The 13450-nt window shown below is 40.1% G+C and overlaps 1 protein-coding gene across 3 annotated transcripts in view; it reads left to right on the plus strand.

Annotated features, from left to right (window-relative positions):
* GRM1 (glutamate metabotropic receptor 1) overlaps positions 1-13450 on the plus strand; it is a 189300-nt gene that overhangs the window by 122520 nt on the left and 53330 nt on the right. The window lies entirely within an intron of this gene.

Raw genomic sequence — 13450 nt, forward strand, 5'->3', positions numbered from 1 at the left:
TCACAATTTCTTTTCTTCACCCATTAAAACATTTAGTTTGTTTCCACTATGTAGCACTAACATAAGAAACACGCTGTCCTACAGATAGAAGTAATTCTCATCTCATAGCAAGAGAAATGTATCTGTGCATAGGCAGATTTTCTCTTCCATTGCAGAATCTTAGAAAATAAACTAAAATGTTTCAGTAAGATAGAATTTATTAGTAAATTGAGTGAGAGGTATCACTTTTCTGTAAAATACTTGCCGAATAATTTTTGCAAATATTTTATTTGTAGTTTGTAAATATTTCATTTCTAGTCAAAAAGGTATATTCTGATAGTAAGGAAGATACTCCATTAGAAACAGAACTAATGAAGCCTGGCTTCCCATGGATTTCTGTCCTACTCTTTATGTCTCCACCCCCTCCATCCCAAAGCAGTAATCTTAGTTGGTCTTCACGTGCTCCCTGAGCTGAATTCCCATAGTGTTTCTAGTTCTTCCCTTCTCCGTCAGTAACACTTCTTAATGACACCTTCCACATTACCTTTGTTTCCCCCCAGTTCTCTTATTGACAGCTGAGACGTATCACCAAATACTGTCACTGACTCAAAACTGGCCTGATGTGCTGACTGGCAGACAGGCTGGCCCATCTGGGTACTGAGGGGCTAAAGGCAAGCCAGACAGGCTAAATAAATGTTGAGGTTATACTGAAACTTTTTTCTCAAAGGAGTCATTAACTTTGGACTCTACCAAAATGTTGATTTATGGTGTATATATATTTAAGGGGCTTTGAGACTGCTTCAGCTCGGACAGAGGAGTTAATATAGGCCAACAAGGACAGAAATGACAAAGAGGAAGTTGAATGATGGATGCACAGTGCAAATGCATAGCCTTCTTTCCTAAGAAAAGAAGTTTAAAATTGCATCATTTTGGTCATTCCATTCACATAAATAAATTTCATGCTGATACTCTATAAAAAGGTCTCATTTCTGAGGAAATCTTGGCAACTGTTGTAAACATGGGGAGTTTGTTATCCAGCCTCTGCTTGGTTATGAAACTAAAAACTTCAGTCTGAACCAGCACAGTAATTCTTCATCTGCTGCATCAAAGGCAAATACCAGGTGGCAAATTCAAAATGGCCAAGATGGGGGACTTCTGCACAGAATGTGTAGATGAGTTGTCATACAGTGGTTGCTGTAGACTCTAAAATTCTACTTGAGACAAAAAGCAGTTAAACAATTTCATGGAAGAAAAACACTAAGGTCTGTTTTATGGGGGGGGAGAAACAACCCCCCAGAAAACCCCAAACCCATCCCAAACTAGCTTAGGACATCCCAGGGTTGAAGCCACTGGAGGGGGTGCTGCAGAGGTACGGTGACATGCCTGCCCTGGTGTTCTGTGCTTCTCAGCGTGTCAGGTATCAGAGACAGGAACCACTGTGTTCTGATAATACTAGTGAAACACAAAAATATTTGTCTACATTGGTAGACTCTGACAGTTAATAGTCACAGTTCAGGCATTCAAACATCTTTCCCTCCTCTAAAAAGCTGTACGTTTTTGCATGAAGCCTCAAACTGTGAGATAGTTTTCAGGCTTTGCTGAAAAGCAGTCATCTCTTAAATTTGGTGGTGAACCACTGATAACCCTCAGGCTTATCACACACAACCAAGAAGTTCATAAATTTCTCAAATCACCAATGGGAAGTACCACAAGGTATCTATTCCCAGTAATAGCATACCTACAGAATCAAGAGACCTACATGTCCCCAGCGAGTCTGGGGGCAATAAAATATCATATTTATTTTTCTTTAACTGCACAGAGCTGACTGGTGACTGTCTGACACCACCAGAGCTTTCTGCACACGTATCTTTATTTGACCTTTCTGCAGGGTTAAGAATGTCACTTCAAATATTAACAGTTTCAAAGCTTGCTGGTGGAGCCTTTCTCTCCAAGGTGGTCTAGTATGACAGTGCCAAGAAACTGCCTTCCTTACCTCTCACAGATTTGAGATAGGCCTTTTCACAAACTCTCTGTAAAAACAGAGTCTGAATTGCCTCTTCCCTCCTTCACAAAGTATTTCCATGCACAAATTTGAAGGAGAGGATCTGTGCTGCTCAATAAATAATAAGCACTAATATTTGAAGTCAATTAAAAGTGCCAATAGACAAAGTTCTGACTTCTTTGTGGTACTAGAAATTTAGGCACTGCTGCTACTACTGCATCACCCCAGGAAAATTATCAGTATTCAATACTGGTATCAAGTGCCTTAACTCCACCATATCTAAGAGCTTTCACTCTTACTTCACAGTATTCCATAAATATTCCTGTAACAAGGTACATAGGGTCCTGCATTATGGAAAAAGCTGAGTCCCCGGTGGTCCCAGGAGTCCATGCACATTATTAGCATGCATTGTGACTATCTTTGGTCCTGACCTGTTCTGTATTCCAGAAGTGCACTGGTAGTCCTTACTGAGAACAAAGCACAACCATACTTTTGCATAGACAGAAATTGATTCAAAGGCAGTAGACTGGTCAAGTTCATCATAGAATCATAGAATCATTTCGGTTGGAAAAGACCTTTAAGATAATCAAGTCCAACCATTAACCTAACACTACCAAGTCCGCCACTAAACTTCCATGTTTGGAGACATCTTAGGAAACTATCTGATGAAAAAGAAAACCAAGGACAAAAATAGTTGTGATATTTAGGGGAGCACAGCGTATTTGTATTTACCCAGCAGTGGGTTGCCTAGGAGCAGCCAGAAACAAAAAAAAGAAAAGGCAGTGTTGTTCTCTGACTACCTTATTAAAAAAGATTCAGAATACTTGGAGCTATCCATTTTGAAAAGGAGATTAATTACAAAGTTTGTATTTGAGAATCTTCAATTACTGCCTGCCCAGTATAATTTGCTCATATACAACCTAATCACTTTACTGAGTGATTTATTTGGAATTGCCACTGGAATGTGAAGTTCAATTTTTAGCATTCATGGATAGGCAAGGACTTCTCAAGCAATTACAGCTGCTGCATTTGCAATTTCTCACACTCTGTTACTGTTGAGTCAGCACTAGCTTGGGATTGCAGGCTCTGTACAAAGCAAGGGAAAGCCAGTGCCTAGAAATCCCCTTTCTCTCATGACAGGAATTACTGCTTGAATACCCTCATTCAGTCCTTGAGAAGACTGATGTTGTCCTTCAGGAATTCTCATGTTACACTGAGCTCTGAAGGTACATGTGTATTTTGGGGGAAAAAAGTCTATCTGGTCTAAACACTACCAGAAGGGAGCAAGTCCAAGTGCGTTCTACTCTGTGAAGTCTGTGGGATGTCTAACAGTTGGCCACATTTTCAGAATAGCTTATCTGGATGTACTAGGACTACATGGTAGTAGCACAAATTCTTGGGAAGAGAAGACAATAAGCAAGAGTTTTGCAGTGACTGCTCTTTTGGATCATCCCTTCTTGCAAAAATTAAACAACTTACTTTTCCCACTTGGGTGACAGCCAAAAGAGTGGGAGCTATTTTTGACTCATTCTTTGCTAATGTTGTAGCCAAATGCCTCTCATAAGGGAATGCCTCTCTCCCTCTTCCCTCTCTCTCCCCCTCTTTCTCTCTCTGTCTGCTATAAGAGATATTCTTCCTCAACACAATAGGATTCAAGTCTAGAAATTTTCTTACATGTATATGTATTGGATCTAGCTGGGGTGGAGTTAATTTTTCCATAGCAGCCCTCATAGTGCTGTGCTTTGTATTTGTAGCTAGAAAGGTGTTGATAACACACCAGTGTTTTGACCACTGCTGAGAAATGCTTGCACAGCACTGAGGCTATCTCTTCACCCCCCCACTCACCCTCAAAGGCCAGTAGGCTTAGAGTGGGCAAGATCTTGGGAGGGGACATAGCCAGGACAGCTGACCTAAACTGACCAAAGGGATATTCCATACCATATGACATCGGCTTAACAATAAAAGCTAAGAGAAAGGAGGACGAAGGCAGGGACATTTGTTATTTACATTTGTCTTCTGGAGCAACCACTATGCATACCAAAGCCCCGCTTCCCAGAAAGTGTCTAGACATCACCTGCTGATGGGAAGTAGAGAATAAAATCTTTGTTTCCTTTTTTTTGCTTCCACATATGGCCTTCGCTTTTGCTTTTTTTTTTTATTAAACTGCCTTTATCTTGACCCACAAGGTTTTTGGGTTCTTTTCCATCTCATTTTCTCCCCACCTGTCCTGCTGAGGAAGGGAGTGATAGAACGGCTTGGTGGCACCTGCCATCCAGCCAAGGTCAAAACCACCACAAGCACACAACCTCAGGCACTGCCCCAAGCAACAGTCACAACTTGTCTCAGTTCATCAGACAACTCAGCCTTTTCCACATTTTGGAGATTGTACACTGACAGCAAGATTAGGTGATAGACTGTGTATGTCAGGCAACAGAGTTAAGATACCCTTCCAACAGTTCTGTAGGATGCTTTCACCTCTCTGATTTGATAGAAATCACCCAAATGGAAGTGTTTGTCTCCCCACAAAACTACAGTGACAAATATTTTTCTGTTGGACTTGGTGAGCCCACATAGGCCAGAATTAAATGCAAGTCACACTTAACTCACACAGAAATGGTGTAGAACTCAGTGCAGTACAAGCTCTTGTACAGAAGTCTAACTGCTCTTTCACAGAATGCCTTATTCACCTCCTGGCAGATAATACAACGGCTTTAGTCTATGTAAACCAGGTGGGATGAGTACTCCTCTGCACCACAAGAGACAGTTATGAAATAGGTTATGGAACCGAGGCAAGCATCAGATTATGCTCACAGCAATTCATCTGCTGGGACAATAAATTACATTGGCAGGCAATCAGCACAGACATTTTTCAACAGAGCAAACTGGAACAAAGTGGGCAATTCATGATTCATTCATTGATTCAATTGATCTTTGAGGAGAAGGATTACTTGTCATGAACGTATTTGTCACGGACAAGAACAAGAAATGTAGATTTTTTGTTCCAAAGGAGGTCACAGTCCAAGTTCCCTGTAGGATGCTTACTCATACCTTGGTCATGCCATAAGGGTTGCTTTATCTGCTAATACCTGTCTCAGTCCAAGAGAACTACAAACAATCAGTCTGAGTGCAGCCAGAGTCACAGAATCACTCAGTCTGGAAGGTAGCTCAGGAAGACTGTAGTCCAACCCCCTGCTCAAAGCAGGGTAAGCTATGAGTTCAGACCAGGTTGCTCAGGGCTTTATTCATTGGGGCCTTGAAAACCTCCAAGGATGAAGGTGGCACAGTGTCTCTGGACAACCTGTTCCGCTGCTTGAATGTGAAAAAGCTTTGCCTCATATCCAGTCTGAACCTCTCTTGATTCAAGTTATACCCATTGTCTTTTATCCTCCCACCATGCTTCACAATGAAGAACCTGTCTCTCTCTTCTCCATAACCACCCCGTAGGTATGAGGGGCTGTGTAAGGTTCCCCTGCAGCCATCTCTTCTCCAGGTTGATCAAACCCAAGTCCTTCAGCCTGTCCTCAAAGGGCAAGGACTGCAGATCCAGATCATCTTGATGGCCCTCTGCTGAATGTGCTCCAGGTTATCTGTGTCTTTCTGTATTGGGGGTTCACAAACTGTATGCAGTATTCTAGATGCACCCTGATGAGTGCAAAGTAAAGGGTGGTGGTAGTGGGAATGTAATCACATGCCGCAGTCACCGTCTGTGCTATCAATACAACCCAGAATGCTGCTCACCTTCATTCCTGCCAAGGATCTGTATCGCCACCATATTCTTGTGTCAAATTTGGTCCTAAGAAGTTGTATCTTTTCCCATCTTCTTTCTGCATAAGCAGGCTTGCTCAGAAAGAGGACATAAGCTTTCCTCACACTTAAGTCGTTCTGGGTGTCCACCATAAATCTTCATAGCATGTCAAATCATGAGCAGAACATAGTAATGATAGCAGAAAAAAGCTTGTGAGGAAGACTAAATATTCCAGAAAAGGCACTGATGCTTTGGTATGAATAATGCAGAGTCATATTTCTTGAGACAAAAATTGCTGGTACTATAGATTATTTTGTCACTGTAAAGACCTTCAATCATTGACTTTGCTTGGTATAGCCATAATCTGAAAGAGATGTGGAGCATGGTGCAGTGGTGTTTTAGATATCAGAGACCCACACAGCAACACATGCAAGGAGCGGTGCAGTGTTACATGAACGTATCAGTTCAAGTACAGGAGTAGTATAGTTATATTTGTGGGACATTATACCCAAGATACTAAATCAAATAATTTCAACAAGTGTTTCTGGAGCTAGCTTGACTTGTTTACCTCTAGTTAAGATTTGTCTGAAAAGCATCTCTAAGTGTTTGCCAACATTATCACCCACTCATGAAAAAGTAACTGGTTTTATCTCATCCAGACATGGACAGAGTCCTTATAGTTTTAGTGAGGTTGGGTTTTTTTCTGACATAGGATAATAATGTCTTTTTAGAAGTTTGTTTTCCTGTATTTGTGAAGTTCTCCTTGATTGTACTTATTGCACCAGACAGGAAGATAGAAGACTAATGGCTGATCTATTCCCATCCTCAAACAGCCTTGTACTTGGCTAATGCATCTTTCAGACTACATCCAGTCCACCAGTAATGTAGTTCAGAGCTTCTCTTAATCAAGGATTTTTTTCTCAAGAGCCATCTTAGTTTTGATGAATGTATATGATATAACATGGGGCCCTCATTTTCTCATATCAGTGGACAAAGCACTCCAGGATGTGTACTTGTTTTTTTCTACACTTTGCTGAAAGGGTCAATGCATTTCCAGTGAGAGTTGATCTGAGTGGTTTTCAGAGTGTTTCAGGTTATGTTGTGAGTTGGACAAATTAGATCCAGCAGACATCATTAGGGCTCATTCTGCTGTGTCAGAGGTGCTCGTAGGTGCTTCTCTGAGAACACTAACCCCTGCTTTGGATTCCCATTATACACTTAGGTCCCTGCGGTAGAGAAGGAACTGAGTCCTGTGTCACTCTGTCCTCAGTATGAGGCCGGAGGTCCTAGGAATCATCCCACAGTAGTGATCAAAGCTGATCTCAATTTCATGGGCACCTACAATGAAGCCTATTAGGGACAACTTGTCTGAAAGGACTCTAATGGCTACACTTTTTACTCAAGGCTTTTTTACAGCAGATAAGACAGGAGAGCTGTAGTCTTATTTTATTTCCCAGACAAGGTTACAGACAGCTTTTAAGGCGTAAAGAAGAGAAAGATGAATAACGTGCTTATTTGTGATAAATCATATGAATTATTTGGAGAAGACATTATCTATGGCCAGGTTTTTGTTCATTTGCTTCTAGCTTCTTATTTCTGTGTTTTGAAGAAAGCAGCTGCATTTATCTAATATTTTATATTTCCAAAAATAGTTTTAAACCAGGCTGTCAATAAAAACACAATAACAATAAATATTTTTCTTCTTTTGAGATCCATGAAAAAATGAGATGTTCATCAAATAAAGGAAAGAAGCAGTATACATATACCTTTGTAAACAGCATAGAAGACAGTTTGCAGAACATAGACATATTATAGAAGGATATGACAAAAGTTTTCTGAATCTAATATTTACACCTACAGTTTCCATTGTGGGTTTTAACAGTCAAATTTTCCACTTCTGGGATTAAAACAATCCTTGGGTAGGCTTGTGACATTCAGCCTTCTCCATTACATGAGTAAACTGTGTGCTGCAAAGGAGCAGGACACATTAATCATGATCCCTTGTGCCTCCTCGGGGCTCCTGTCTCCTGTGCCTGGAGAGTGACAGGGGCACAACTGACTGCTCAGGCTGCCACAGGTGCTTTGAACTTCTATCAGGGGTGCGGTGAGGACAAAAGCACACAATTAAAATTAATTGACTTGTTCCTAGAAATCAATTGTTTGTGCAGCTCATGCATCAGAACAATTAGCCTAGATATAAGCATTTAACCAAATCAGTAAGTAAACCAGATGAAGTAACACAGGTAACTGATCTGAAAACAAGGCCAACTGCCTTCTGTCAGCCCTCCTGGTCTTTTATTAGATCCTATCTTCTCTTTCCTCCTTTACCTGTAGGTGGAAAGTTCTTAAACTCAGCTTGCAATTTTACAGATTGTCATTACTGACAGCATTACCCCATAAATACAGGTACAAAGGAGATGCAGGCAGTGGCTAACTTGTAGGCACAAACCCACACACTCACACATGCCTAGCTGCAGCCCAAAGATACCCTTTGTGCACAAGGACATTTTCTGAGAAACAGCCAACAGAGTTCTTAAAATAAATGGGTTCCTCTTAGTAGATCTTGGGCAAGCAGCGGCGTAAAGAACAATCAGTTATGAACCTGAGTAGTAAAACTTGAACCATACAAACCACAAACTTTCCTGCTCAGAATAAGCTGTATTGTTATCCATAGGGAGAATAATCTAATGGAAGGTGTGTGCTCCAAAGAGTAGTGCTGCCAGAATAAACTTTTGTTTTCCCACTCATACTGGGAGGTCTGGGGGAGCGCAGAAGTCTGCTAGTGTGGGGGAAACTAGGGAAAAATAATAAAAGCAGCTACTGCAGCTAGGCTGGGCTGCTGGCTGAGCCAGAGAGGGCCACTGCAGCACAGCAAGGTGCAAGACAAAATGATTTCCAAAGGCTTCCTTCAGCTCAGATTTTTGAGATTCATATAATAGAAAGCAGCTTTAGAGGAACCTGCAACTTAGCTCTGGGTTCAGGCTCAGCTCAATAGGTATGGAAAATCAGGGCTGTTCTCTTCAAAGCAATAGCACTCTACACATCATTCTATGCAGTGAACTGTCTACTTTCTGCAAAGGCCAGTTTGCCATTTTTGCAGGTTTATTTTGTCTAAAAATTCACATCACAAGGGCCCATTTTCTTGTGAGATCTCAAGTACTTCAGTAATTTGGGTTTGGCTGGGCTGGATAGCCCTTTTTTTCTGCATTGTCACATTTGGCTACACCCAGAAAAAAAGGAGGTGTGCTAAAATGAATGCTTTCATAATTCTTTCAGATCTGAAAGAATCCTGCTTCTGTTTTTCTGTTGAATTCAATGTGTGAATGAAGATTAGGGCCACTTATTTTATGTTCTGATTTGCTTAGCTCTAGTTTGCTGCTAATCAGTGATGCATTGTCCTCATGCAGATGTCATTCTGAAGCTTCTAATCTTAGCTTAGCTTGAAAATGAATCTTTTCTGTGATACTGTACTTGAGCACAGCTCTGAGCATATGTCCAGTTAAGGGGAAAATAAAGTGGATCTTTGTGATCTGTGTGTTTGTGATAAATGTATTGCATATTGCAAGGGTTACAAGGGAATATTTGGATCCTCCTAACAATCATTTGAAAACTACATTTAATATAAACCAAAAACTGTGAGTGTGCTCTGTTAAATTATAACATGGTCCAGCTAGGCACTGGTTAGGGTGGCGGAGGCCACTTTGCTCCTCAGCTCAAGAGCAGCTGCAGCAGCTGCCTTTGATCCTGGGAAGCAAGGGGTGTCTCTGAGAGCAACTGTGTGGCTGCAGAGCTGCTGCATAGTTTGGACATGCAGTGATTACTCACATTGCATATGTGAAATCCACCCCATTAGCATGCAACCATGTGGTTCCAGGAAGCCCTTCAGAAAGAAGGTTTCTTGCGTGAGGATACGGTCTATTAAAAAAAAAAAAAAAGAAAACCAATGCAAAACCAATAGTAAACTTGGCAAAGGAGAAGTTTGGAGGGAGCCATATTTCTGCAGAATTGAGACACATTGGTGTTCATATTGATTTACACTCGGGCAGCTAATGCTGGTGTGCTTAATACCACCCTAATACTAAGAACAGAAGTGAGGAATCATAGAATCATAGAATAGAATGGTTTGGGTTGGAAGGGACCCTAAAGATCGTCTAGTTCCAACCCCCCTGACAGGTGGCAGGGACACCTTCCGCTAGACCAGGTTGTGGTTTGTTCTTTTAGAATAATAATAAAAGAAAAAAAAAAAAAAACAATAGTATTGGCTGATGGGTGGTACGCTGTCATGCAAGAATTCTGAAACTCATCTTAAATCAATAGCATTTTAAAGCATGATAAATATTAGATTTATTTCCTGACTATTCTTCAGACTCATGCAGAACCACTGGAATTTAAAACAGGAAAAGACCAGTTAGGCCAGCTAGTCTGTGCCTGCCAGCCATGGGCTGGTATCCTGCCATGAGGGGAGTGATTGGTCTGATGCTAACATGAGGCATTGACTCATACCTTTGAAGTCCTCAGGATCTCATGCCTGTACAGTGACAACCATGAGCTAGTACTTAGATGTCTGCAGGTCTAGATCAATGGCCAGAGAATAATTTATGTGATTTGTTCAATTTGCTGTATCCATGCCAGATAGGAGCACAGATCTCCAGAGAAGATAGGTTAATGAATATATGTATTTTATTATTTTAATTGTATTTTTCCACTCTGATCTAAAGACCCTGACTAATAGTTTTGGGTGTTGTATTGGTGCCAAATATTTAACATATACTGAGACTACATTTCTATTAACTTTTTTGCCCCATTCAGTGGTAACACATTATATGGTTAATATGAAGGTTGCTTATTTTCAGCTCTGAACCAGCATTTTCTGATGAAGATGCCCAAAATTAGGCTCCTGAAGTGTGTGCTCTGAGACCTAGATAAATTGGCCTGATTTTTAAGGGTACTGATCTCCCATAATTCCCATGGAAGTAAACAGCAGCTAGAGAAGTTCAGGTATTAATCAAGTCAATTAATTAGGTGCCTGAATATGTATTCAGGTTCCTAATTTAAGTATCTAAGGTGGTTAATGTTCTGAAAGCTGCAGCACAATTACTGAGTTCTGTCTCTTGCTTTCAGTTAAAGTCTCAGGCTTCATATGAAAAGCATGACACTTGAAATTTAATCAGTCCTACTTCCTGTGCTTTTTATTTTTCCATCATTGTGTATTATAATAGGATATTTGTAAGGGTATCTGACTCACCTTTTTTTTTTTTTTTTTTTAAGAGTGAAAAGCATGATTAAAGCTAGCCAAATAACATGAAAATCTGCAAATATTTCTTTACATTTGTAAATGAATTAGATTTTAAGTGTGTTCATTCCTGCCTCATGTAAGAGTAGCAGCAACCCATTATCTGCTAGACTTGTTCCAAATAACAGATCTGTTAAGAATAGTAGTTCTAAATATGTCTTTAATAGAGTGTGTGAATAAGGCAACAAGGTTACATAGTTACCTGAGGGAGAGGGGAAGACTGAAGGTTGGGTTTTCTTTCTTCTTAATTGTTTCTCCACAGGAGTCCAGGTCATATAGAAAATGGGCTCTGCGGAATCCTGTCCTTAGAGAGACTGGGTCAGGATGCAGGATGGCACTAGTGGAAGGCTGTAAAGAAAGCAAGAGAAGTAGGCACATCCAAGGACTCTGCGATAATAACCAGGCACATTAAAATGGTGCCTGAGGCTTTGGGAGCATGGGCACATGTGGGACCTTGCAGAGTCTGAGAGAGAAGTTCAGAGATTATTGCTGGACTGGGACTGACAGAAGAAGCTATAGGACACAGTAAGAGTAACAAATTGAATTCCCTATTGTCATATTGCCAAGAAAGGGAACAGAAGAAAAGAAGAGAAAATAATTTTTAAAAAAAGAAGGAATCAAAATCAAGGAATAAATTGGGATGGGGGATCGTGATGCCAGATCAGAGCGTGGCCTCTGACCAGGATCAGACAGGGCAAGAACCTTCCTTTCCGTTCACCCTGTCTGTGAATCTTCCATTAAAATAGCTGTGCTATTGCCTATGTCCTTTAAATGCGAAGGCTGAGCTTGACCATGTTCAAATGTCTTTGTCAGCATTAAATTTTAGTCAGCTAATGAAATAATAAGATGGATTTCAAAGACTATATTGTGATTTGAAATCAGTGTCTTTGCTGATTACATGTACAAACCATTCAATCAAGGAACAAAAAAAAAAAATCAGCTGGCATATTTTATTCCTGTTTATAGGATGAAATATTCATTTCTAATTAAAAAGGGAGATGCAAAATAATGTCTTGCTGCAGAAGTTAAATAATAATTTCAAATAAATAATAGAATATGTTGTGGTCATTTTGCAGGCAGTTTGTACACAGTCCAGCTTTTAAGAAAAACAAATTAATCATAATAATTATTTGTCAAGCTCTCATAATAATTACTATCTGTCTCTAAGAAAGGCACTGGAATCACTTCAGATTATGTTCTATGTTGCCTGTTTCTAGAATGAACATGTCATTTAATGTTATGTCCTAACTATCTGAATTAGAGTAGATTTTTTTTCAAGCCTAAACTGCTTCCGACTTGATGGATTCCCCAAGTTCAGAATCACAAGCAGAGTTTTATTGATTTCTACTTTTAAGCCTTGAATATTACATTTGGGTGTTTGACCGTAGGTACTAATAAGCCACTGTCATTCCATGCCAGATTCCTGGTCTGTTCTATGAGTCTTCCAATAGGCGATCACAGTATTTTCTCTGGGGATTACTTTCCATAAGCTAGAAAGGCCAAATATTGATTTTTTTATGATTGTCAAGTAGGTTAAATATCTTTACAGCTTACTCGCTTCATGATGGAGTTAATTCCAAACATCCTCATTCGAATGTGCATAATAATGAACACGCATAATTTTATGTGCATTATGGCAGTTGTAAGTATAGTCCCATTTTGGCGCATGAATGCAGCCATGAAAAGGATGGCACATAAATACAAAGTCATGTTTCTTTTTGAACCATTTGAACTGATACTGAACTGTATTTGCCTGGGAGTCCAAGATACAGAAATTCATTTATCTCAAATAAGGACAGTTATTTTTCTCTGTTGTTTTCCAGTCTATTAATTCCAAAGGACAGGAATTAAGATAATAGCCAAAATGAGGCAATCAACAACCTTACAGCTTAACCTTCTTGTCAATTTTTGGTTATATTGCTTCACTGTTGGACATTCTGTGAATTGTATTTCTCAAACTGATCACATTGCAAGAACACATACAAATATCACGGGTGTGGAGCTTGCTTTTTGTTTTGAAGGGGGCTGGGTTTTTTACCCTGCACTGAGCTGCACTCTGTGTATCCTTCAGTTTCTATTTCATCAGAAAGCAGTCTTCACTGCAGAGCTATTTCATCATGATCATTCCACTAAAAGATAGGAACAAAGAGAAACAATGCTAAAATTTCCTGCCAAGCATTTAACAGCTTATAGCAATGGATATGTACAGAAGAGGTTCCAAATACCAGCTTGCAGGCTTGTTTAGAGGAGAAAGAATCTCAGCAAATCATCCTCATCGGGCCATTATCCCTAGGTTTTTTCCTAAGTGAAATTCCTTATAAAGAGTTTTAGCCCAATGGGAAGAAACACAGAGGCTTCAGGCCATACTGTCATCCCCTACAGAGTCTTTATTAAGCTGGTGAGATTCTGTCAAGCCGTCTGCTATAAGTGG

This window comes from Pelecanus crispus, chromosome 3, assembly GCF_030463565.1.
Source record: "Pelecanus crispus isolate bPelCri1 chromosome 3, bPelCri1.pri, whole genome shotgun sequence".
Classification (NCBI taxonomy): Eukaryota; Metazoa; Chordata; class Aves; order Pelecaniformes; family Pelecanidae; genus Pelecanus; species Pelecanus crispus.